At 44.2% G+C, this 22850-nt stretch overlaps 1 long non-coding RNA gene across 1 annotated transcript in view; it reads left to right on the top strand.

Annotated features, from left to right (window-relative positions):
• The window catches only part of LOC135915176 (uncharacterized), a 63860-nt gene that overhangs the window by 14583 nt on the left and 26427 nt on the right, over positions 1–22850 (top strand). Inside the window, exon 3 of the long non-coding RNA XR_010568532.1 lies at positions 18644–18810. This is a non-coding gene — a long non-coding RNA (uncharacterized lncRNA). The remainder of the gene's footprint in view (positions 1–18643; positions 18811–22850) is intronic.

Here is a 22850-nt window from a genome sequence, read left to right as displayed (position 1 = left end):
CGCAATTCCCGTTCCACTTGTACCACTGTAGGTCCACAAACTAGGCTTAACTCCCCACGAATTTGAAAAGCTGATGATCCCTTTGCATATAAAAAAGAAATTACAGCTCGCACTTCACAACAGGTGGTAGCAACGATTTTCGGGGACATTGTCGCCTGCATTCCACGACAAGCAGACGACTACTGGGCCATAACAATAATTTCATTAACTGCGCGAAGAATTTACCACATCACGCTGCAGAAATAAAAAGTTATTCTGACGTGTAAATATTTCAATGAAATCAAACGGCACTTACTTTTTGAATAACACTCGTATATCAAATTTCAATAGATACCTACTGTATATATTCTAGTGATTTTTGGATATTATAGACATTTTAAAATCTAGTTTAAGGATATACAATATTTTGCCGGATCTGTAAGCGCAAAGTTGATTTTTGAAGGTGAACAAATAAATTCAAATTGGTCTTGTAGGACCTTGCCGAAAGCTTCCTGTACTATGCTTCACATTAATAATGATAATACCTTTTTGCACGCATCCCGTGAAAAAGGTACAAGAATGAGGCCTGCCAAAGCCACATTGAGCTTGACTGTCAGTGCCTGGCAGGCAGCAACAAACTACTTTGGATACGAAACAAGAGACAGGCAAATGAATACACGCGCTGATAAAGGTATGCTGACAGATAAATGAAAGCAAAGGAAGTTAAGCACAAATTGTAGCCACTATATGTTAAGTAGAACTATGTAAAATTTATACGCATTTATATAGAACTCCAAATGCAAGCAAGAACAAAAACGAGATTGTCTCGAAAGATTGTGGGGCTGAATTTACAAAGCTTGTCGTTCGTAACTTATATTTGCCATTGGCCGCCCGCCTTCGCTAATTACATGTCCAGCACCAGGATTGGCTCGAATTTTGCCTTACGAACAATTCTATAGCGTAAGAGCCCTTTTGTGAATATGGGCCCTGAAGAGCAAAGGAAAAGGTGTCTCAAGGACTACAGACAGAAAGCAAAAAAATCGGCTCCAGGTCTTCTTTCAAATGAAAAAATGCAGCAGATCCAATGAGGTGGAATCTATAGACAGCGAAGCTTTGTATGAGAGCATAAAGAGTCGGAACATGAGTTTGTGTTTATTGAATGCCCGCATAAAGTGACACGGAAGGTTATATTCAGGCATTGTATCGAAGCTAATGCAATGCAGCCGCCACTGCCGCGAATGCGCGAACACGAGCTTTCTGGTTCTCTTTTTTTATTACCCCGCACGGCCGGCGCCACCGCTGCCGCGAATGGATGCAAGCTATGAGCGTTCCCTTCGAAATGAGGCCGTGGGTTGCGCCACCAGGCTCTTGTTATTATTTTTCCTAATGTCCTGCCTAGCTTTAGAAGAAAAAAACACCACAAGGAATTCTTACCTTCAAACATTCTGCGCCACTAATGGGAACTTTGTTTTTGTACGCCTCTATTGTTTATGGTCTCCCTGTACTTTTACTCCACCAATCTTCCAATCGCCTCTTACTAATCTCTATTGCGGACAAGTTTGTTTCCATCTGCTATCGCTGAACCCAAGGACTTCGATGACGCCAGAGGAGCCTAAACCGACAGCTGGGCAGATATCTTCACATTTCAATAAAACACGTTCCATGGTTTCCTTAGCTTTACCGCAGCTCTTCCTTGGTGTACCTCGTTATAAGGCATCCTGATTTTGTTTCGAAAAGTAAAGTGGTTCTCTCGGACTTATCATAAATTTTTTTCTTTCCTGATTTCGTTTTTTCCTCTTAGGTAGTTACTCATAGGAGGTTTCTTTTCCATTGGCGCCACCCACGTGGGAGGCTGATCGTACTCTGCGGATTTCTCGATTACCTGATTAATGACATTGATGTGATCCATTGTAGAGTGTCCCTTCCTGAAGCCAGCCTGTTCCCTTGGTTGACTAAAGTCTAGTGTTGCCCTTCTTCTATTATAAATGATCGTGGTGAATATTTTATATAATACTGGGAGTAAGCTAACGGGCCTATAATTATTATTTCTTTAACGTCTCCCTTTTTTGGGATCAGTATAATGTATGCATTCTTCCAGTTTTCTGAAACACTTGAAGTCGATAGACACTTCGTATAGAGAGCCACCAGTTTTTCAAGCATTATGTCTCCTCCATCTTTGATTAAATCGACTCTCATTCCATCTTCTCCTGCCGCTTTTTTCCCTTTCATGTCTTGCAAAGCCCTTCTAACCTCATCGCTATCTCATCGCTAACCTCATCGCTACATAGAAGTCTCTGCAACCTGTTCATTACTGCTTTGAATGGAGGTATCGTGGCTCCTCTGGTTACTTACTGTATAGGTCAGCATAGAATTCTTCTGCTGCTCTTACTATACCTTCGAGATTGATGATATTACCCTGCTTATCTTTCAGTGCATGAATCTTGGCTTGTCCTATGCCCAGTTTCCTTCTCGTTAATTTCATGCTGCGTCCATTTCTTACGGCTCCCTCAGTCTCTCTCCCGTTACACTTTTGAATATATCTTATTTTCTCCTTGTTTATCAGTTTTGACAGTTCCGCGAATTCTGTCTTATCTCTTGAGTTGGACATTTTCATTCTTTGTAGTTTCTTTATTAGGCCTTTTATTACTTGGTAGAGCTTGCCTACTGGTTGTCTTGATGCCTTACCTCCCACTTCAACTGCTGCCTCTGAAGGCATACTAGTTACGGTTTCATTCATTACCGCTATGTCATCTTCATTTCTCTGTTCTAAGGCTGCATATTTCTTTGCAAATACCAGCCTGAATTTGTATGCTTTTAACCTTACTGCATCTAAGTTGGCCTGTTTCTTCTTGACCAATTTTACTCTTTCTCTCTTCAGATTGAGGCGAATCTTAGCCTTCACTAACCTATGATTACTGCACTTTACCCGACTTAACACTTCTGCATCTTGCACTATGCAGGGATTGACAGAAAGTATGAAATCAATTGCATTTCTTGTTTCACCATTAGGGCTTTTCCAGGCCCACTTGCTGTTGCTACGCTTCCTGAAAAAGGTGTTCATTATTCGCAGATTATTCCTTTCCGCGAATTCTACAAGCATCTCTCCTCTAGAGTTTTTAGAATCGACGCCGTAGCTGCGAATCGCTTGTTCAGCAGCCTGCTGTTTCCCTACTATTGCAAGTCGCCCATTACTACAGTATACTGAGTTTGCACTTTTGTCTACGCAAATTTAACATGTTCATAAAACTGACCTACTTCATCCTCATCATGACTGGATTTTGGAGCGTAGGCTTGTACTACCTTTATTCTATACCTCTTATTAGGTTGATTACAACTACTGCTACCCTCTCATTAATGCTGTAGAATTCGTCAGTGTTGCCCGCTATGTCCTTATGGATTAGGAATCCTACCTCGTATTGATTCTTATCTGGGAGACCTCTATAGCAGAGGACATGGCAGTTAGTCAGCACGATATAAGCCTCACCAGTTCTTCTAATTACTCTAAGGTCAATGATATCCCAAACAAAGTCTGATAGTTCCTCAAAAAGCCCTGCTAAGCTAGCCTCACTCAACAGAGTTCGGGTGTTAAAGGTTGCCAGGGTCACTTTCCATTGGTAGTACGCTGTGGAAGCTATCTGTGCGAAGTATGGTTGGATCAAACACAGCCTTTGTAAAACATTTCTTATTCAATTGTTAGAGCGTGGGATATGGCGGCTATCAGCTATGCTTCCCAGTGTGCCGACATAGCTGTAGGTTAATACAGGTTTATATTTTGTGGAAAGCGGATGGTGGACATGGTGACTGCAATGTGCGACAAAACTTTTACGTTCCTGATCCACTTAGAAGCGTTGCAAATAATTACGGAGCCGTCGTTTTTCTTTCCCTATTTGAAGTGGTCATAACACTTTCCGACTGGGTTTAAGCGATGTCCTCAGTGAACTAAACAAGATATTTTGTGTATAATTGGCAAAAATAAAAGGCGCGTTATGGGCAATATCTCAGTAAACTTCAAAGACATGGAACTAATTATGACCGATAATTTATCGTGTTGCCCTGGGAGAACTATGAACTTCACCGATATCAACTCAGGTAGAGGGAAGGGGGAAGCGCCCGATTGCCTCGATGTAGGCACGCAATGTGGTACAACACCCCCTGGGAACGCATGCCCGGTATTGCAGTACCTCCGGGATCGGTGCGCACATTCCTATCGCCCATACGGACGTAAGCCGGTCAGAGTACCCCCCTCTCCTCCCCCCTCCCGCCCGGGAGCGCTTGCGGGTGATGCATACAGGGGCTAGAGGTAAACAGCTTCGCTGTATTATCCATACCAATTAGAGGCTAACATCTTCGCTGTAAAACTCGAGCAGAGCAAGTCGGCTGAGAGCGTCAAGTTGCCTTGACGTAGCGAGCGAGCCCGCGTCGCGGCAGCGGAGTGCTCCTCCTGACGTCCGACGCGAGAGGGCTCCACTCAGAGATTTCGGGGTTTCTTCGTAGTGGGCTTGCCGTGTTCAACTGTGGCGGGCGCGGATTAGCATCCCTCTGTCTTGCTGTGGTCTCGTCAGGCCATTTATGTGCCCTACGTGTCAAATGCGGGGGTGCCATAGCAGAGGAATCATCAAATTTTAGCAACAAATTGCACATTTGTAAGCCTTATAACTCCTAATGAGCATAGGCTTGAGTTTGATAGATTAGACAAGTTACACCGGGTGTTTCTGCGAACACTTTCAAAAATTCTTAGGAGGAAGCTTTAGCTCGGGCCCAACTATTTTTATTTTATTTATTTACAGAATACTGCAGGCCAACTTGTGACCCAGGCAGGAGGGAATTTGTTCATACAGTAATGCAGTTAAATACGTTCAAAGAAAAGAAGTGCATATGAAATATGAAATACATTGAATCATAAGAGGTAGATTGAAAGATGATATAAATACATAAAAACACATTCTACAAGCATACAATGCAAAGGATTGAATTGAAAATAGAGAAATATTTACAGTACCAGTTTATACAGTTTTGTTTTTTTTCATGCTATCACGCATGAAAGTACTCACGCGGCCACACGTTTATTTGAAATGCAGTTTTTCAATGGCATGTAATATATTATTGGACAGGAATACATCGGCCGGCAGAGAGTTCCAATCATTTATTGTTCTAGGAAAGAAGGAATATTTAAAGCAATTTGTACTCGCGAAAATAGGGGTTATCTTGTCGGGGTGATAATTTCTGGTAGCTCTAGCTGGTAGCGGTTGGAGACAGGGTGAATGACCAAGTTGTAGTTCCCTTTTCCAAAGGCGGAAAAGCAATGTTAGGCGTGCTACCTTTCTTCGGGATTCTAGGGTGGCAATATTATTTTCATTAATCAATTGAGAGGGGGAGTCACAACGTCCATAACAATTATATATGTAGCGGACGGCAAGCCTGTTTATGTTTTCCAGTTTTTTTATATTTTTTTCGTGAATGGGTTCCAGACGACGCAAGAATATTCTAATCGCGACCTTACGAGTGCGTTGAATGCCAATTGTGCCACGGATGGAGGAGAATGTTTTAGCTTGTGTCTCAGTAGGCCGAGTTTACGTCAAGCAGACGCACAAACATTATCAATGTGTTGCGACCAGGTTAGACGATTGTTGATGGTTACACCCAAATATTTAAAGGAGTCTGTTCCAGATACCGCGGATTGATTAATAGTGCATTGATATGTTAGAGGGTGTTTTTTGTTGATAATGCGCATAAAAACCGTTTTTTCTTCATTAAGTTTAATTTCCCAAGTGTCGCACCTGTCAGAAATCGCAGTAAGACTTTTACTCAGGATCACTTGATCATTGGCATCTTCAATCTCCTTGCAAAGTAAGCAGTCATCCGTGAACAATTTAATACTCACACTATCGTCTATGCACGCTGTTATGTCGTTAATGTAAACTAGGAAAAGTAGCGGTCGGAGCACGCTTCCCTGCGGCACTCCCGAATTTACGGGGAGACATCAAGAGTAATGGCCCTCAACATCGACGATTTGTCTGCGCATGCTCAAATATGCACAGATCCAGTTTACAGCGTTAGGTGGAAACCCATAGTTGCTTAGTTTTGTTATCAAACCAAAATGAGAGACCCTATCGAAGGCTTTGCTGAAATCGAAGAATATAACATCAACCTGGCCGGCTTTATCAAGAACGGAGGCAAACGCGGCATATTGAAATACATGTAAAACGCAAAAACATTTTTCTCGGATAGCCCCAGGACCACTGGTAATGAAATTTGTTGCATTTGAGAGAGAAAGTTAAATTCCAGTGACTGTTGGAAGCGCAATTACGATTTAGGGCATGAAGTTTGTGAAAAAGATTTTTAAATATTCAAACGTCTGAAAAAAATAGAAGCACGAAGTTTACAAATTAATAGCTATGCATCAAGAATAGATATCACGGTTCTGTAGACGATATCGATTAGATCATTGAAAGCAGACAAATTTGATATGTCATTTTATATCTTACGTGAATTTGTTACATTGTACAAGGATTGTGCAAAAGCTGTATTTCCATATTAATAATTTCTTTTTATATTTATTCGTAACATATCAATAATGTCCGCGTTAGATGTACTATTAGATGCAACTCACAGAATTGTGGTATCATTTTTGGTTGCTCAGTTACAGAGTTGTAAATATGATAGTTTCGTTTTCTGAAGATTTTCGATTTTTGCCAATTTTTATTAAGGAATTGACGACCTAAATCAAAAATTCGAAACACCAGTCCCTAGAATTTAGGTTTTTCGTTTAAATGCAACAAACCTCGCCAAGTTTGGTGCAGTGGTTGCCGAGAAAGAACGATTTCTCCTTTTACATGTATTTAGATAGGAGCACCCGAGCTCAAGCTTCCTCTTAAAGTTTGTCTGTGGCAGAAAGCATAATTCTCGCTCATGAGCTGGTATACTCGAATAGGCGGACATTACACGCACAAAAAAATGAAATGCATAAGCGAGTAATTAACAAAAATCACTGATTAAGTTTTGAACTAAGTTTCTTCTTATTATTATTATTAATATTGCAATTTACAAGTTCTAGCCGCGGCGCTGTGTTCCCTTCCACTTTGTGCGGTTTGTGAGTGGTGCCACTGGCTAACGCTCCCAGGGTACGAGGTCGCGGGATCGAATCCCGGCCACGACGGCCGCATTTAGATGAGGGCGAAATGCGAAAACACCCGTGTACTTAGATTTAGGTGCACGTTAAAGAACCCCAGGTGGTCGGAATTTCCGAAGTCCTCCCCTACGGCGTGCTTCGTAATCGGAAAGTGGTTTTGGCACGAAAACCCCCATAATTTTTTATGTATGTATGTATGTATGTATGTATGTATGTATGTATGTATGTATGTATGTATGTATGTATGTATGTATGTATGTATGTATGTATGTATGTATGTATGTATGTATGTATGTATGTATGTATGTATGTATGTATGTATGTATGTATGTATGTATGTATGTATGTATGTATGTATGTATGTATGTATGTATGTATGTATGTATGTATGTATGTATGTATGTATGTATGTATGTATGTATGTATGTATGTATGTATGTATGTATGTATGTATGTATGTATGTATGTATGTATGTATGTATGTATGTATGTATGTATGTATGTATGTATGTATGTATGTATGTATGTATGTATGTATGTATGTCCGTTCTACAAGATGAGTGGATGTAAATTTTTCCCTTTCATGAGCCTTCCGGCTGGCACTCCTACGCGGACGAAACTCGGAAAAAGTACCATCTTGTCGCTACAACTGCGTCCGGCAGAGCCTTTGAAGACAGGCTCGCAGGCTGCGTCCTTGTAGACCTCGGGCTTGGGATATTTTTTCCTGCTGCGGGTCTTGGACTCCGCGTCGGTATCCGACACACCATCTTAGATGCAAGAGTCCGAGACCACTTCTCATCCTCAACATTCAGCGACGCGGTCTACACATTCACCCTCGCGCGAACGCATGGTGATGCGGACTCACCAGGTGATACCGTCGGTTCCACCCCGGCCGGCGTGGAGCATGCCCCAGACCACTACACCAATCCAGCTTCTGTGACGACTACGCAGTGGTACGTGAAAATTTGTTTCCCGCCGCCATTATTCTGCAGGTTTGCAGCTCCCGACCAACATCACCACACCTGGCCTGGCAGAGCTTCGGGAACGTGTGGAGACGGAGGCAGCTGTCCGGTGACATAAGGTGCCCGTCCTCTCCGCCTGATGACACGGCTTGTGGCCAGGCATGGCCCTTTGCTGTGTCTTCGCCCATGAACGGCTCGGCTAGACGCGGCATGTAGTCAAGATCGGGGGATTCAAGCACATCGGGGAGCCTTGTTCTGTTAGCTGCAACACCGCGAAAGTGCAAGTTGAGTCGCGCACCAGCGCGAGGACTCCCCTTCTCGGTTTCATTTCACCGGCGACGAGTTCATAAATCTTTCACGGGCCAGACACGGGAATACCACCGACCTGGACGGTCTTGCCGTTTGCGCAGCAATTCAGTCCGACGTTTCCTGGTTCTGCAGCCAAGATTTCCTCCGGCCCTTCCGCTACGACGACAGTGCAAACGACGGCGAAACCTACGATCGAATCGGAACAGCCAGTGCTGCTCGTTATAAAGCCACCTTTGAGACGGGACCTCTTTCAAAACAACATTCACTACGAATATGCTCAAACAAATCATGAAGCAGACATGAAATACCTGCCTGACACGTGGTCATGCCCAAGGGTAAAGAGGAAACTATAGAAGAAAGAAAGAACAAATGGAAAAGGCGCGGCAGTGAACAGCAAACGAGGCTGTAATCGACTGACAGAGGGAGCGTGCTATATTAGAACAAAACAACTGACTGTAAGCTGCGCACCTGGGATTCAGTGCACTATAGAGAGACGATCACTACGCAAGTATCACGTTTCTTGTGGACCGCGCTTCTCCTGCTCAGCGCGTGCTCTGAATGCATTGCGAAAGGTTCCCGACATCCTATTTTCTTGACTGCCGCGTTTTAATCTCCGCTCGAGTCTCGAACTTCGAGACTACTTTCAACGAGACCTATCTCGAAACAAAGTCGCTAGTTTCGTGTGACGTCGTGCACTTTGAAACGTTCGTGCATACGACACTCGATGCCTCTCTGCGTTAGGACGTCCGTAATTGAAAGTACCGTTTCTTGTTTGACCCTATAAGAGATTTTGTTTCGAATTTCGCGTGCGCGAAAAGAATTGCGCAGATGTTTTCGTCACTCCGCCCTGTACTGGGAACGCAGGCCCTGATTCAGGATAAGATTTCCGCTTGTCGCTACAGGGGAATAGGGCTGTTTGCAAAAAAACTTGGTGAGGGGTTGCTCAATCGAAGTTTCATACGTAATACAGAGCTTTGGTGCAGCCCATTTTCTCAGAATTTCTAGAGCTATTGAGCCTTCATTATTGCACAATAGAAGAACGTTTTTTCTTCGGTGAAGGAATTAAGCGCCAATACTGCTATGCTGCTGCTCAGCTTTCCGACGAATAAATGCGCGGTGTTCTGCGGGCTTCACGCTCTCGATGGGGCTGTCGCTTGTGCACATTACTTCTTTTTCTTTCTTTCTTTTTCATGGCGTGGGATGTGGTTTGAGGCAGTGTAATAAGCTGTAATAATTTTGTTGCCCTTTGTATAATTGTTACATGTATATGTGTTGATGTTTTATTTATTTTCACTGTTGCAATTTATGTCATGTGGTGGCGTGTTTTCCGAGATAACAATTTGCTGCTTATAAAAGGGCGGCCGACGTACAATGTGAACATTCAGTATTCCATCAAAATGAATAAATAAAATTCCAATAAGATCAATGAGTTATGTAAATAATTACGTTGTGGCATTTTAAAACAGGCGAGTATATCATGATGCTGAGTTGAACAGTGTAGCCGCGCTTGGTGAGAATTCAACCCGCCGACTCGACCATGGGCGCTTGGGAAGCACGTCACAGGGCACGTGAGATTTCAACCACGTTTGATTTGGATTTCGGTGCCTTAACCACTTCGACACAACCGCAACATGCCTTCTTCGGAAAACGCTAGGAATAAAGGCCAGTACCATGTCCTTACGGGAGTTTATCTGTTTGCAAAAACAACCGATCCCATTCTCTTGATGGTGATGAGGAAACAGATATCACAGGAACGAATAAAATGATAAAACGAAAGAATCTTCCGCACATCGTGGGTGCAAAACAGCAACATATTTCTTACGGTATTTTCTCGACCACTGCGCGTAGAGGTAGTTGGAAGTCCAACGCCTAAAGATATAAAATGAGAAAGAGGATGTGCACTCAAAGTGCTTCCATCTGTTCGCTTGGCAGCAGTAACAAGCAAGGGACGCACGTCTAATGTGGGTGATTGTAGTATGCTTGATCATTTACTGCGTTGATTCATACTTTTGCTTTGGCTGCTGTCAGGCAATGAGCTGTGAGTAGTCGTGACTAAAAATCTGTACTACGTTGCTTCTGTGACCAGTCAAATAGGCAAGTTGGAACTGACTCTAGCAGGTGAAGGAAATGGTCATTGGCCTTCAAATTCACAAAAAAAATGAATTTGAATATGTGACACGAACTAGTGCGTGACCGCGCGCGGCAATTTTGCCTGTATTCGCGGTCTTCTTTCACGCAAGGAAAAACAGTTTTATGTAGCAGGTACGCATTGAAAAACAGCAGGCTGTGTCGGGAGTTTTTCATGTTGCTCAACAATTTTTTCATTGGCACTCTCTCATGTGATTATAATATTGGAGAACTTGATTAATTTAATAAAACTAATTATGCAATTAGGCGGAATAAAAAAACACTGAGTATCTCCAAGCGACAGCAAACAACATTACATTGGTTCTGTCCAGCTACGTGGCGGCATTTGCATATCTGTAAATTTTGGGGCATGATTGTGGGGACACCACGCACACACACACACACACCCCTTTAGTCATATCATAAGAAGCCAACAAACGCTGAGGGCAGACAATATAGGGGAAATTACTTGTGCTTAATAAAGAAACGATGAATTAATGGAAATGAAAATGGATGAAAAAGTGAAAGTGGATGAAAAAACAACTTGCGCAGGTGGGGAACGATCCCACAACCTTCGCATTTCGCGTGCGATGTTCTACCAATTGAGCTACCGCGGCGCCGTTTCCCCATCCACTTTCTTGGGTATTTATGTTTTCCTAGTAGAACCCTCGGAGTGTTAGCCAGCGCCACCACTCACACACCTTGGCGGTGGACGTGGACCATCCTTTCTGCCTCAGGCGTCATGAGAACGTAATCTTTTTGGGTGAAGGCAACCGGTCAATAAACCTACAGATGCTACCTGAAGGCATCAATGTTGCCGGATTCGATACCCTCGATATGTAATAAACGAGAAGAAAGGGTTTAACCAAGGGGCCCGATTTTTATTAGTCATATCATAAGAAGCGAACAAACAGTGATACCGAGGACAACATAGATGAAATTACTTGCGCTTAATAAATGAAATAAAGAAACGGCAAATTAATGGAAATTGAAGTGGATGAAGGAACAACTTGCCGCAGGTGGGGAACGATCCCACAACCTTCGCATTTCGCGTGCGATGCTCTACCTATTGGGCTACCGCGGCGCCGTTTCCACATACACTTTCTTGGGTATTTTACACTTTCTTGGGTAGTTAATTGACCGGTTGCCTTCACCAAAAAAGATCACGTTCTCGTGACGCGTGCGGCAGAAAGGATGTTCCTCATCCGCCGCCAACGTGAGTGGTGTGAGTGGTGGCGCTGGATAAACCAGCGCCACCACTCACACCACCAGGAAACCTAAACCAGGAAACATAAATACCCAAGAAATTGGATGGGGAAACGGCGCCGCGGTAGCTCAATTGGTACAGCATCGCACGCGAAAGGCGAAGGTTGTGGGATCTTTCCCCACCTGTGGCAAGCTGTTTTTTCATACACTTTCATTTCCATAAATTATCGTTTCTTTATTTCATTTATTAAGCACAAGTAATTTCCCCTACGTTGTCCTTGGTGTCAGTATTTGTTGGCTTCCTTTGATATTAACAAAAAAAATCGGGTCCCTCGGTTGACACCCTTTCTTCTCGTTTCTGAGAATCCTGGCATACTGCCCTCCTCACCAGACAAGTCTCACAAAAAGGTGCAGGGTACCACTACCAATTCATCCCCACTTCAGTTTGTGAAAGAAATCAAAGGCATTTTTCAATAGAAATGCTACCTCAATAAATGTTGCAACATCGTTGACAACATCAACAGCTCCTAGAGCAACGGCATCAACCCCAACGACTTCAAAACAGAAGGCGACGAAGACCGTCACCGAAGTTTTCACAGAGTGACCCGCCGTGGTTGCTCAGTAGCTATGGTGTTGGGCTGCTGAGCACGAGGTCGCGGGATCGAATCCCGGCCACGGCGGCCGCATTTCGATGGGGGCGAAATGCGAAAACACCCGTGTACTTAGATTTAGGTGCACGTTAAAGAACCCCAGGTGGTCAAAATTTCCGGAGTCCTCCACTACGGCGTGCCTCATAATCAGAAAGTGGTTTTGGCACGTAAAACCCCATAATTTAATTTTTTAAGTTTTCACAGATGCGACAACAAGAAAGACGTCAATGCTCAAACCTACTCAATCTAAGGCGAATTCAACGAATACGGTATTTTGCAATAAAGAAACGTCGCAGAGCGCACCTTCAGCACCATCTATCAGGACTGCTACCACCCCAAGGATTCCTGCGACAACGCTGTGTGCAACGACGAAAAAGACCCGGGCACTTTCCTGGCATACCGAACCTACAGAGACGTCGCCTCAACGAGCGAGTGCACCTATAACGTTCGAGCAGGAGACACCACATGTCTACAAGTCACAACGACATCTGAGTTCCCACGGCTGCCGTGTGTCCAAGCCTTGCTTCATCGGGGCCTGCATATGTTGTCTGGACTGCAACAGCTAACCTCCTACACCTGAGCTCTGCAGGACGTCACCGGACTGCCAGACTGACATCGTTCATACGAGGAGAGTAAGAGGGTATCATCCGCCCCTATACCTACGACTCTCTTGGGGGGAGGGGTGTGTGACGAACCGAGGAAGGATGGTTCGTCGCACACGCCGCTCATATATATATGTATATATATATCAACGCAGATCCAACACCATGTCGCAAAAATGGCGCTTGTTTGCGTTAGCTATATATAGGTAGCATGTAGCCGATGAAACGAAGCGGGCAACGCATCGAATCCCGACTGCGGCGGCGGCGTATCGATTGGGCAGAGAGGCAAAAGCATCCGTGTACCGCCCATTGGGCGAACGCTTAAGAACCTCAGGTGGTCAAAATTAATCCGGAGGACACCGCTATGGCATGCCTCATAATCATATCGTTGTTTTGGCGTGTAAAATCCAAGAATTTATTTTTCTTTCATGACACGAACACATCCACGTCGCCTGATACTGTGAACTGTCTGGTTTGTCACAAGGACGAAGGCGATGTATGATGCTTGTGGAGGGAATGAAGGTGATGAGGGGTGTACGGGCACAGAGAAGTGCGACACCTGCCTACGCATTTAAGGCTTCATATCTCTTACGGCACAGTGGCACATCCATTCTGGAGGATAGGCCAAGAATGGGCACATATACCCAGCGACCCCAGTTGTCTATACTAGGCCAGACAGCAGCCAGGGGCAAGTTGTCTATTTGGACACACGCACACTGTGACTCAAATTGTTTACTCGGAAATACAGCTGCCAGTCCGTACGAGCGACCCAAGTCGTCTATATACGTATATGCACAAATATGTGGCGAGAAAACGACGATATTCCCAGGAAAAGAGGTATAGAAAGCATCACCGTAAAAGAGAAACACAGAAAGAAGGCCGCTGTAAGTACGAGGTCGCGGGATCAAATCCCGGCCGCGGTGGGCGCATTTCGATGGCGGCGAAATGCAAAAACGCTCGTGTACCATGCATTGGGTGCACGTTGAAGAATAGCAAGTGGTACATATTAATCCGGAGACCCTCACTACAGCGTGCTTCATAATTTGATCGTGGGTATGGCAAGTAAAACGCCAGAATTTAATTAATTTAAGCATTTGTGCTTTTTGCATGCATTTGAATAGGGAAATAGGAGTTGGCCCCGAGATAAAGCTTGCTCTTAAGCGTAGAACATTGCAATTAGACGCCGAAATTGCATGTGTCTAGTACAACAAGGAAATCTTCAACCCCTTATTCAAACACATACCTGCGGGTGAATGTAATGTGCGAGTCCCATCCTGCTGTACTCGGTTATATGCGACAAAAGTCAGTAGCCGTGTATAAAATGGACGAAGTCAGTGTTGCCAACCCTTTTTCGTTCGCCTGGGAGACGACAACGCGTCGTGAGCGTACAAAGTCGTTGCAATTTGGACCGTTGACTCCTGGCGTCGATCTCTAAAGAATCACCACAAGGACGTTGCGCAAACACGCCGGGCGTCGCCGACAACCCTCAAAAGATGCAGTAAATGTTAAAGTGCGCGATTTTCATTAATACCCGGATAGAAAGGCGCGTCGACAGGGACTAATGTAAAGACAGAATGTCACTGAAGGGAAAACTGATGTTGGCTACGACAAGGATACTTCAGATGCAGCGTTAATGCTTCCCGCACCATTGTTGCTCACGCAGCATGATAGTAATTTCCCTATACATCAATGTGTGATAGGTTGTGTAAGGTTGGATATAAAGCGCTTTAAAGAAATACGATTCTTAGTGTGCATTCAGAAGAAGGCATACTTTTTCTTATGCTTCGTAAGTAAGATAGCCCGCGCAAGCGTCAACGTAAGAGCAGCTCGCTAAAGAATAAAATTCAGGAAATGCCCAAAACCTAAGGTCAACTCCAAGATTTCTGCCTCTCCAAAGTATATTCAAGCATACTTCGAAGTGCAGATCCCGAAACATTTTTCCATGAGTGGTTGTAAATGTAAGCACAGTGGGCATTATACCTCCGCGCCACATGAAAGCACGCTCATTTTCCATTTATTCTGGACAAAGTGCCCGTATATGTACACATGCTAGTCACTTCCCGCGTCAATTATACAAACAATAAAGGGCGAGTAGCTTTCTTGAGACGGGTCACCAAATAAACGTCTACTTTCTTCGCTAATCATTCATTCGGAGAAGCTGCCTCGCATGGAAGGCCGCAGCCACACCAGTCAATTTAGGCGGTTAACTTTCAGCCACCCGTGGCTGTATCTCTGACTATGCCTACGGCACTCTGCCGCTGGGTACCAGGTCGCGGGTACAATTACGAGACACGGGGGTCGCATCCCGATTGGAACGGGATGCAAGAACCCTCGTGCACCATGGATTCTATGGGTGCCATTAAAAGACTTCGAGTGGTGTTATTAACGTGCAGCCTTGCACTGCGGCGCCTCATGGCCCATGAGTGGATTTGGGACGTTCAACTTTATAAATCGTTACTTTTAGTGACACTATTGAAGTAAGCATAACACGGACGGGCAACGTAAAAGTACAGGAGGCCAGAGATAGGATACCAGTTCATCACCGGCAGAGAAATTTACCTCTCATGTATATCATTTCGCACTCTTGTGATGTCATTTGCTGTGTTTGTAATTATAATATAGGGCATATCAACTTGCTGAACGAGCCATACTTTATTCATCAGTGCATCTGGCCGGGGTAAATTCTCTGCGGTCCTTGCCAGCAGGATGTGTTCTGGCAGCCATCCGCTTTGCGGCAATCCTGCTATCCTTTGCTTAGTTCACATGAAGGCGACATTTTCACGCGGTATCTACAGGAAAGTGCTGTGGCCCAACCGCATAGAAAAAAAAAATGTCGATCAAAATGAAAAAAAAACGAATTCTGTGGTTTTACGCGTCAAAACCACGATCTGATTATGAACCACGCCGTAATGGGGCACTCCAGATTACTTTTGACCACCTGGAATGTGCCCCCACCGGACGGCACACGGGCGCTTTTCTTTCTTTTTGCATCTCGCTCCTACAGAAGTGCGGTCACAGCGGTCGGGATTTGATCCCGCGACCTCGAGCTTAGCAGCGCAACACCAAAACCACCAAGCAGCCGCCGCGGATAAGCAGCTCAGCATACATTTTGTTACCTGATAAATCCCCGGGAAGGTTCTCGCAAAACAGCAAGCCATATTGCCTTCCAAAAACAAGGAATTGCATCTTGTAACGTGGAGAATATCCGTAGCCATTGGTAACATTCACTGCAAAGAAAAATAAATAAATTATGGGGTTTTACGTGCCAAAACCACTTTCTGATTATGAGGCACGCCGTAGTGGAGGACTCCGGAAATTTCGACCACCTGGGGTTCTTTAACGTGTACCTAAATCTAAGCACACGGGTGTTTTCGCATTTCGCCCCCATCGAAATGCGGCCGCCGTGGCCGGGATTCGATCCCGCGACCTCATGCTCAGCAGCCCAACACCATTGCCACTGAGCAACCATGGCGGGTTTCACTGCAAAGAGACAGAACGAAAAAGAAATTGTCTAGTTCGTTCTGTGGAAGCAATCGAGACGACGATGTCCGGCATGATAATACGCCAGCAGTTCGAACTCTTCAACTGCTTGTGGGTCGCAGTTATTAAGACCGAGATTTTTCTTTTACGTCATTACACTTCGGCATGTAATAATCAGCTAGATCACTTTCGCAATAATGTCGTCATGGGAATCAGAACTCGTAAAGTGAAAGCAACATTCATAGAAATATCTATGAACGAAATAAGTTAGCATCCACGTGACTGAAGCAGGATGCTACATTGCACACCTTTCCTTTCATGAAGCACACCTTTCCTTTCAGCCTTGCATTCAGCTCAACTGCTTCGCCGTAGAAATATTGTGGCTCTTCGAAAACATGGCACTTTTCTCACCTCACTAGTTCGTATCATGCGCAATGAACCGGCGTTAGTTCCGTGAGTCGCATTGAATAAACAGAATTTCGCGTGACCGAAAAGCCGGCATCCATGCGAATGACACTTCGTTATAATGCGTAGGCGCATTCCCGCAATCTATCTATACATGTTCGTACTAAGCTGGCGCGGATAAGTTTTAAGCTAGGCTTCAGACAAAATGATGAAAAAAAAGAAAGGAAGATATAAAGAAACGTTCTGACGAATGGCGAATTAAACAACAACAGCACACATTCTTTCTCCGCTGGATCGCCCGAGGTGTTAGCAGAAAACTTATTCCCGAAATTGAGATTGGAAACGGGCAATCGTTTGGTCCGGACAGATTTGCAAGCCATTTTCACGCTGGAGCAGCATTCACCCATATAAGTTTGCTCACAGTGGGCTTTGTTTCCGAACCGTGTGGTCGCTTTTATCAGTTCAACGTTTTCTTGCTTTCAGTATTGCCTTTACTTCTGCCAGTTTGCAACGTTGCCAAAGCCATGTTAGGTGCTTTTTTCTTGTCTTTTCTCGGTTAACTTTTACTTACATCTTTGTCAGTTTTCAAGTATGAGTTTATTTTAGGCAAAAAATCCAAATCGATTTTTTTTTTCGGCGCTCGTTGTCTGGGTCGCTGGCAATACGCGCGCACGTATGTCATGTTTCAACACGGCACGTGTGCGTGTATGGGGGCGTTGCCGCAGGTGTTGCGAAAGTCGAGAATCGCGTGGCGCGATCGAAAATCCATTGGTATGCCAACGTTTCGAAACCAGCGCCAGGTGTTTTCTTCATTAATTATTTCTTTCCACGCGCGCGACAAACATCGCGATGCTTTTCGGCGGCAGCTGTTGCGTTATAACGTCGCTTCTGGCGAATGGGATGACACGATCGCCCACGCGGCGACATCAGCAGACGCCTGCGTCTCATGTCTGCTTTGCTTTTCTTTCGGATATTTTTCTACACGTATGTTTATGACAAGGCTAATTTTCTAACCGATGAGTAATGTTGCGATGAGACGAAATCACCAAAGGTGTGGTGCCCATTGTAAATAATAATAATAATAATAATAATAATAATAATAATAATAATAATAATAATAGCAGTAGTAGCAGTAGTAATAAGGACAACAACAAATATAATAATAGTGAACGTTATTAACATGTCGAGGAACAACCTGGTGGTGTTGGTACTGGCACACATGGGAATTGTTATAGTATACGTGCACAGCCAGTCAAGCGTCCGCCACATTTGGCAGCGTGCAAGAAATCGCTTCATTGTTTGTCATAGGTATAACATAACATAGCGTAGCATAACATAAAATAGCAATCTATAACATAAAACACACAAAAAGAACATTGATTGAAATTTCTGGAACTCTGGACCCCAAGCATGTGGTAACTGACGCATTGAACAAGGCGAATATAGTGTACACACATGAACAAACAGAAAGAAAGAGTACGCACGTTATACGATAACAGTTTGCCGTGTAACATCCAAAAAGAAATTGAAATTTCTGGGAAAATATTATGGAATCGACTCGAGTGCTCCTTGGAATGTGGGCAACCTGTTTTGAAATATGTCGATGTTGTATCCCGTAGCATTTTGACCAAAGGATTCCTTGAGACGCTAGAAGTGTATACACGAAAGGATCTAGACACCCCACTTATTTTACGCAGAACTGTCGTTATACGTTATACAATGTTTCTGCACAATGAAATCAGACCACTTGCAAGCTTGAATAAGAAACTTAAGTCTGCTTTGGTGCGTCTGCAGTGCTGGTCTTCTATACCGTCCGAGGACTGAGATCGAGGCTACTGTTCACGGCCGACCTGCCTGGAGCACTGACATCGACATATGGAGACAAATTTCCTCTGAACTCTGTCTACTCGTTCTTTATTAGACCGACGAGTACTGTTCCACATGACAGCGGCGTATTCCAGGTGAGGTCGGCAGAGGGATGCGCACAGCTTAAGAAATATACCTGCGTTTCGGAACTCCCTCTGAGATTCGACTCGTTGCTGAGCTTGAGGTCGCGTATTCGAACCCCGCCGTGGGAGTTACATTTCGATGGGGGCGAAATGCGAAAACACGCTCGAGCACTTAAATTTAGGAGCGCGTTAAGTAACCCCAAGTGGTCAAAGTTAATCCGGAGCCCCACACTACTGCGTGCGTCATAATCAGAGCACAATTACGGCAAGCGAAATCCAAGAATTGAATCATTTTCAAAGAGCAGGAACGACTGGCCTAAATATAGTATGCCATGTATTAAAAAAAAATGTGGGTTTTTACGCGCCAAAACCACTTTCTTATTATGAGGGACGCCATGATGGAGGGCTCCGGAAATTTTGTCCACCTGGCGTTCTTTAACGTGCACTAAAATCTGAGCACACGGTTGTTCTCCCATTTCGCCCCTATCGAAATGGGGCCGCCGTGGCGTGCCTTATGCACAAGTAGCGTTAACTGGGGCTCAGGTGGAGAGGTTGACAGCAGCATGCCTGGGGGCTAAACCGTTTCACTTGTGTGGAAAACAGGCATCTGCGATCTGAAGAAAGAAGAAGAGTGATCGACTTGTTGACTTTGGGGGGTTTGACGTTTATAAGTAACGCAGACGCTGCGAGAATAACAGTAATTGGAGGCTCCTGACGGTTTTGCCCACTTAGGAGGGGTTGTTTAACGGGCTTCGATCCGAAGCTCTGCATACCAGGGCCTTTGGTATATCGAACCCGCGACAGCGTGTTCAGCATCATAACAGCATATTCTCCAATACGTCGCGATGAATATAATTTTTTTTATGCGCGGTGGATAAAAAAAAACATAATAGAAGTAACATTTTACTGGCCGTCGGCTTCATCGTGCTACCAAAGACGCCACTGAATTGTACCGCCATCTCATTTGCAGCGCTTACATGTGCGGCGATACTACAATATCGCCACAACTGCACGTATAGTGCTGCCGAAGTCTTCGCGGCGTCATCGCTTCGTCTGGCCCGGCACAGCTTGCACCCCTCCAAGCGCGTGTCATCCAATCAAGCGCGTGTCATCTTCATGTTCAGTGGCCACAACGACGAGGACGTCTGTAACATGTAATCCTCTGCTGTTCCTAGCGCATTGCAGGTAGACAGCCACCTCGAACAAGAACTCCGTTTATTTTGGCTCACATCGGTATTTTTCTCTCGCACACCAAAGTGGCCCACAGGTGTCAAAACCAATGCATCGCAGGGAAATGAGGGCACTTCGGTGCTTCCCTTAAGACGCTGGCATGCGTGATGAATAATCCCTCCACAGCACCGTGCGTTACTCTTTTTTTTTATTGATATGATATAAGGAGATGTTGGCGCGCAATTTAAGGCGCCGGCTACTCCTTATCTCTTGGGTGGTTCCGTCACACATAATTCAGGGTTCACGGTTACATATCACATAATCTTTTCCCACAAGCACCAGGACTTATAAAGCAACGTTTCCACAGGAAGACTATGGCAAATGTCTCCACACCTATGTAGTCGAAAGTCTCAAAAGTACAAACGATACTGTCGCCTAATAACACATATTCTAGCCAGCGGGTCAGCGGGTACATACAATATACATGGCAAATGTCTCCACACTTATGTAGTCGAAAGTCTCAAAAGTACAAACGATACTGTCGCCTAATAACACATTGTCTAGTCAGCGGGTGGTATATACATCGTGTAAATATATTAGCACATACAGTCACAACAGAGCAGTCAACATAACATAATTCTCAAACAGATGGATATATAGAGTGACATTGAAATGAACAGAACAATGAAAGCACTAATAACGTCCAACGATACCGCTGTCTTCAAAAAAAAGTCTTTAGTGCTTTTAAAGCGCTCTTCTGCAAGGCCGTTGTTGGCCAAGGGCCCAAAAGTTTCCTTAAACTGAAACGTCTGCGGTCTAATTTACTTAGCACTGATTTAAGTCGGCATCTTGGTGTGTCGTGATGTGGGCAATCTAGAAGGAGGTGATATATATCTTCATCTACAAATCCACAGTCACATTCGGGGGTTTCCGCTCGGCCAATTCTGTGTAAGAAATGCTTTGTGTAGGCAGTGCCTAGCCTTAATCGATGAATAAGCGTTTCCATAGTTCTATCTAACGACAATGAAAATTTGAATTCGATAAATGGATCAATATGATATAAGTCAGAGCTCTTAGAATTCTGGTCAAACCAAGTGTTTCTAGACATGTTGAAAGACGTTGTCCTTATGATGCAGCGTAATTCATTCTTTGATATTGGGAGCGGAGCCGTATCATCTTTCAAGTGCGCTTGTCGTGCTGCTTCATCGGCTGCTGTGTTACCAGGAATGTTGCAATGCCCTGGTATCCACTGGAATGCTATTGCATGTTTCGCTTCGCTTGCCTTTGTGAGGTTTTTAAGTGTTTCATATATTATACTGTCGCTGAATGTTTTCCCCTTTGTGCTGCAGAGTGATGTTAGAGCCGCCTGTGAATCGCTGAAAATTACCCATTTTTGTGCTTCTGTTACTGACAATATAAATTTTACCACACATAGGATTGCGAACAGTTCAGCCGTTGTGGACGAAGTCGCACGAGATAACTTAAATGATTCTTGTTTGTTGAGGTGCGGTATAATGAATGATGAAGTTGAAGAGGTTGCTGTACTGGAGCCGTCTGTATAGACGTGTGTGTATCCTGAATACCGCATATATATCTGGTATGGAGCTAGTTGTTGAGCAGCTTGAACGAACATGTCTCTTTTGCTGAATATCCCTTCTACTGACAATTCGATTTTTGCAACTGTAAGCAGCCATGGAGGATATTCGATGTCTGAGTTACAAAATTCATTTCCTGGCAATATGTGAAGATTTTTTTGAATTTCTATATGAACATAACTTCTATCTCTTTTCATTATGTCTAGAGCCAATGGGTGGTTTTTATGCTGGGTTTGAAGACCGAAATAATGCCGGCATGTTTCTGCAGTTCGCATAACTGGAAATGGTGATTGGCGAGCCTCAGCTATTACAAGAGAACTCGAAGTCGCTCGTGGAACTCCTAGACATAGGCGTAGTCCTCTAGTTAAAGTCTTTGAAGTCTCTCTTCTGACGTGTGGGAAAGTCCGTGTAAAATGGGCGCGGAATATGCAATTTTTTGTCGTATTAATGCATTGTAAACAGTCAGCATGGACGATACTGATCCGCCCCATGTTGTGCCTGCAAGTCTGCGAAGTACAGTCACTATGGCATTGACCTCGTTTTCGAGTTTTTTTAAGTGGGGTGCCCAGGATAGCTGCCTATCAAGTATTATGCCAAGAAATCGATGCTGTGTGACAATCATTAGAGGGTGTCCTTCCAGATTAAGAGTGAAATTTTTTAACTGCCTCCGAGTGAAGGGCAATACAGCAGTCTTTGCGTGTGATAGTACCATTCCTCTTTCTCTCAAAAATTGGTTGATGATATTTATGCCCTCTTGCAATGCCATCTGGAGTAGTTGAGCATTAGACCCAGATGTCCAAATGCACACATCATCTGCATACAGTGAAAACTTTAACTGTGATGGCAGTCTTCGCGTTAAATCAGCCATGACGCAGTTAAAAAGGAAGGGGCTGAGTACGCTTCCCTGTGGTACTCCCTGTTTGACAATATGTTCATCACTCTTTCCTTCACCCGTCTGAACAAATATTTTGCGACCTGATAAAAATGCAGAAATCCATCGCAAGGACCTGCCAGACAGACCAAGTTCCAACATGCTTAGCAAAACATGAACGTAACTAACGGTATCAAATGCCCTCTTGATGTCTAAGAATACTGCTATAGTCATGTTTCCATGTGCACGCTCATGCTCCACACAGGTTACTATATCTAATATTGCATCCATTGTGCATCTATGTTTTCTAAAACCTACTAAGTAGTTGGACAACACCTTCGTTTCATTACACCACCACTGAAGTCGCACGTCAATCATTTTTTCCATTACTTTGCATAAACAACTTGTCAAACTAA

This window comes from Dermacentor albipictus, chromosome 1 (genome assembly GCF_038994185.2).
Source record: "Dermacentor albipictus isolate Rhodes 1998 colony chromosome 1, USDA_Dalb.pri_finalv2, whole genome shotgun sequence".
Lineage (NCBI taxonomy): Eukaryota > Metazoa > Arthropoda > Arachnida > Ixodida > Ixodidae > Dermacentor > Dermacentor albipictus.
This window is presented reverse-complemented; position numbering and strand designations above follow the sequence as displayed.